This window comes from Teleopsis dalmanni, chromosome 1, assembly GCF_002237135.1.
Source record: "Teleopsis dalmanni isolate 2A chromosome 1, ASM223713v2, whole genome shotgun sequence".
In the NCBI taxonomy this organism is placed as follows: Eukaryota; Metazoa; Arthropoda; class Insecta; order Diptera; family Diopsidae; genus Teleopsis; species Teleopsis dalmanni.
In genome coordinates this window covers 234905686-234910679 of record NC_051846.1, presented here as the reverse complement: position 1 = coordinate 234910679, position 4994 = coordinate 234905686, and positions in this window count along the sequence as shown.

Genomic DNA, 4994 nt, shown 5'->3' with positions numbered 1-4994 from the left:
GATCAACGGTATCAGCTGTAGCTACGTTAAAGTTCAACAACCGTTGATCAAAGCTCGTTAGCTGATCCCACTGCAATGCACCTGTGAATATCCCGGTTTAAGCCAAATTCTATCTCTTATTCATGTGGAAGTTAAGAGTTGATCTTGCTAAGCTTTGCTTCAGTTCCACATCTTTGCCCAAAAGCTTTCTAAGTTTGACAGCTCGTTCTGATGTTTGTTTTGATCTTATTTGTGTTTTTTTTAACAATGTGACGTTCCGGTGAACGTGTTTTTAATTAAAAATAAATTATAATTTGATCATATAATTATAATTTATTAATTAACCAACGAAAATTACAAGTATGTCTTTGAGTGCTGGAGTTTTGCTGCTACTGGAGTGGATTTCGGTGAATTGGTCAACTTACTGTTTTTAATTATTAATTCACACATTTTTTTGTTACAGATGTCTTCAATATTATTATATAAGTGTTCCTTGTTGTGTGTTAGGTGATCGTGTTGCGTTTTCTAGGAAGCTATACCCACGGCGTTGTAACGACTAAATTTTTAATTAATTTTTGGGTAGTTTTCTACCCATAAAAGTGTCATTTTTCTAAAATGACACAAAATTATTTCGCGATAGTTCTGTTTTAATATTTCTCGACATTCCACGACTTATAAAGGAGTATAATTTGGGTATGGGAGGAGTGGACTGTTATGTGGATTTGATCCACATATTTATCAATTTAAGTTTGTCGTACAAACCGATAGACAAAGCAACAAAACGACTTTTAATGTTGCTTATTTTAAATGATAAATAATTTAAACCTAATGTTATCGTCAACCGGATGTTGTTTAAAAAGGACATTGTTGATCATTCAAGTATCCAAAGGGAAATTCCATTATTTCCTTAAATACTTTTGTATAGATAAATTGTATTACTGATTATAAATACAAGGAACCGTATCTAATTACAATTATGAAAATGTATGTGAAAAAGAGGTAGAAGGAAAAATCCCAAGTGCCGGGACTTCCGTCCTTGTATCCCATTTTGAACCTTTTTGCAAACAACAATAAAATGTAATAATACAATCCACTAAAAATAGCGATAACTGACAATATATTATTTTAACCTTGATAGAAAATTAGTTAAGTTAGTTGTAAGATAATTTTATATAAATAAAGAAACAACTTTCTTGAAAAGTTAGTAATTTTAAACTACTCAATCTGTGTGCATTTATTGTCGAGGGACATTAGGCATAACAGGACCTTCACGACAATGCATTAGCAAATTATTGTGTTAGAATTCGTGGAAAAAAATGGTGGTGTCTTTTTACAAACACTTTATCCAATATGTTGGTGAACGCATGGAAATTGCATTAATTGGTTGCAAAGTCTGAAAACACCACACACTTGTCGCAATTACAATTTCGATCCCAAGTAGCTCGGGAACTCTTGTTGGCAGATAAACTTGCTGATATACAATGTAATGCTTGTAGAAGTAATACCAAATACTGTGAAAATACGGATACTAAACATATTTTCAGTAAAAGAATGGATGGCACTCCACCAAGGCGATGCAAAATATGTTCATCAAAAACGTCATATATTTGCAAAAAATGTGACATAATATACATCCAAAATGTTAAATTTTCAATCTTCAAATACTTCTTTAAAAAAACGTCATTTGCTTTAACTAAATATAATTTTTACCAAAACTCATTTTTGTTTAGAAATACTGTACACATTGGCCCAAGGGGTAGAAAACTACCCCAATCATAACTCGAAAACCATAATACGTAGACACAAAATTCAAACGAATATTTCTTAATTAGGTCTAAATTAACTAATAATAAAAATTTTGACAAAAATTATTAACAGGATCTGGTACCGGGCCAAAATGGGTTAAGGTGATGGTACATAACTCCTCCACCCTTAGATTGATGACACTCCTGAGTCAACGGATTATATTTAATAATTATAATAATATGAAATTTATGCACTTCGTTTGATAGATAAGGATTGCTGCAGTTGACCTACAAGTGTTCTGCTATTCCTGTCTGTAAGTGGTGAACATGTGGCATGTTTTGAAATATTGTCGATAAAAATGAGAAACGAATGCTTGCTATTCACATGAAGATGAATTATTTCATTAATAGTTTTGGGGGTTTCAGTAATTAGAAATATGTTTTTTATTGGGTTTCGGTCATATTTTCCGCCTGAACATGTCACAATTATTTATAACTTTATGTATTTCTTCTTTAAGATGGGGATTGTAGAGTTTAGTATTTAACTTCTCGAAGGTTGCTGTAATTCCACAGTGACCACTCTCGTTCGCTTAGAGATGATCGCTTTCTAAATTAAATTCCCTACCATAGACATACGGTGGAAAGTATTTTATTGCCCAAACTATCGCAAGCAATTCTTTTTCAACGGTGGCATAATTTATTTGTTGAGAATTTAGAGTTCGGAATGCGAAGGCAATTGGGTGTTCATCTTGGGACAGAACTGCTCTTATTGCGAAATTGCTAGTTGTAATTTTAAATTTTTTTGTAAAAATAGGATAACGTAATACAGGTGAGTTTGTTACTATGTCTTTTAATTTTTCGAATGAAGCTATAAACTCTGGGTCATATATGTTTATTGATTGGCCTTTTTTTAGACACCTAGTTATGGGGTACGTAATTTTAGCATAATCCTTGACAAATTTTCTGTAGAAACCTGTCATTCCCAGAAAGGATTTTATTTTTTTTTGTGGTATTTGGGATTTTTAAATTCTGGATGATTTCAACTTTCGTAGGGTTTGGTGTAATTCCTTCTGTTGTCAACATGTGGCCCAAAAATTGTGATTCTTTCTTCAGAAAGTCACATTTGTCCACTTGTACTTTAAGTTTTGCTACTTTTAGTGCTCGGAATATCAATTTTAAATTGATTAAATGTTCTTCTAAGGAAGTACCAAATACTAATATATCGTCCATATATACGACGCATATTTTATTAATATACTTGCTCAGGATTCTATTCATCAACCTTTGAAATGTTGATGGTGCGTTTTTTAGACCAAATGACATACGAATGAACTCGTAATGCCCAAATGGTGTGGAGAATCCAGTCTTCTTTCTGTCTTCTTGTCTTGTCTTGTCTAACTATAATCTGGTGAAAGCCTTTAGCTAGATCCAAAGTTGTAAAATACTGCGTCCTACCTAGTTTATCTAGGATTGAGTTTAAATTTGGAATTGGAAATTTGTCATCAATTGTGAACTCATTTAATTTCCTATAGTCAATAACAATTCTGTACTTCTTTTTCCCAGAATTATCTAACTTTTTCTCTACTATCCAAAGTGGGCTATTGTACTCAGAATTGCTTTCTTTTATTATTTTCTATTTCAGCATTTCTTTTATTTGACGTTCTATTTCTTCTTCATGTACTTGAGGATATCTATAAATTTTGGAATATAAGGGCCTATCATGGGTTGTTATTATTTCATGGTGTACCTCATCCGTACTTGATAATATATCTCCTTCTTTATAAAATGAATCTTTGAATTCGCTAAGCAGCCCTAGGGTAGCTTGACGTTCTTCATTATTCATATGAGATAAATTGAAATCATAATTTACATCAATTTTTTCTATGTGTTCGATATTACACACATTTTGTATATATTGCGGATAATATTGTTCGACAAAAAAGAATTTTTAATTTTCCCTGATAGTCGATTTTTGCGTGAAGCGGTTGCAGAAAATTGTGTCCTATTATACCAGAAAAATTTTCGTTTGAAAAATTAATAAGTTTCCACTGTAGTGTACCCAGACAACCGAATTCTTTCGGAAATGGTGTGGTTACTACATTTTTAATTTCATTCACTCCATTAAGTGGATTTTTAAGATCAACTTTTGGATATTGTTCCACTAGTAAATTATTTTCATAATTGCTAGTGGAAGAACCTGTATGTTATCAATAAGACATCCTATTTTCCGAATTTTTATGTTAAAGACTTTGGCAGCATTACTTTTTTTCATAATTCCTAATTTCGCCGCGACTCTTGATCAAAACAAAACCAAAAATAATGTACAAAATCATTTTCTTACATATTTTGATATTTTTTGCTAATTTTAGTTAATATCAAAAAAAAATAAAATAAAAAAACAAATAAAATGTGTAGATGGTGCGCAACAATGTTACCTGACGCGAATTCGAGTGGTGTGGTGCATGCCCACTTTACGAAGGGAATAATAGTGAAAGAAGCAGGTGCTGCACGGAGGCTACCTGGACAACGTGAGACATACGAGGTAATATCATGTTTTTCGTTTTACTACTTATGTTAACATATCACTTTCTACACACAAAGGCCTACATAGAGTTGGGGGTTGGGTTGGAGTGGCGGCCTTGTATCCCAAAGAGCCCACTTAAGCATAAACAATGGCCCATTGTGGTACCACAGGAGTTACATTGATTTGTATATAGATTGTAATCAGTATACATTCAACGTCGAAGAAAGGTAACGACTCCCCTATTAGGTAAAGGAAAACCAACCTGACAGTTCTATGAACTTGGCTAGGTCCTAACATTACAGGATGACAACTCAGTCAGGTCAGTTAGAAAAGGAGATCCAAGGGTTTTTAATCTTCTTCTGGCTAGGGAAGGGCACTGACACATGAGATGGAGTACAGTCTCCTCCTCATCCTCAGAACCACAACCTCGACAAAAGTCATAAAAGGTGTTGTGTCCGGTTTTCGGTGGGCGAAGTAAATACGCTGTGAACGTGAAGGTGGTGACATGGTGGCCAGCCCGGTATGCTCGCCGGCCTTGGGGGCGGTTGGTTTCTTTTCACGTTCATCAACATCCGCGGACTACAACAAAAATATCATGTTACCTATTGGATTTGGAAGAAAACCATTTTTGTGAGGAACCTACATCTAACACAATCACAATATTGCCATTGCCTGATTGTGTTAGCTATATTGCAGCAGCTTGAAACGTCATCGTCTGTATTGTCTGTAACATCTTTCACACTGCA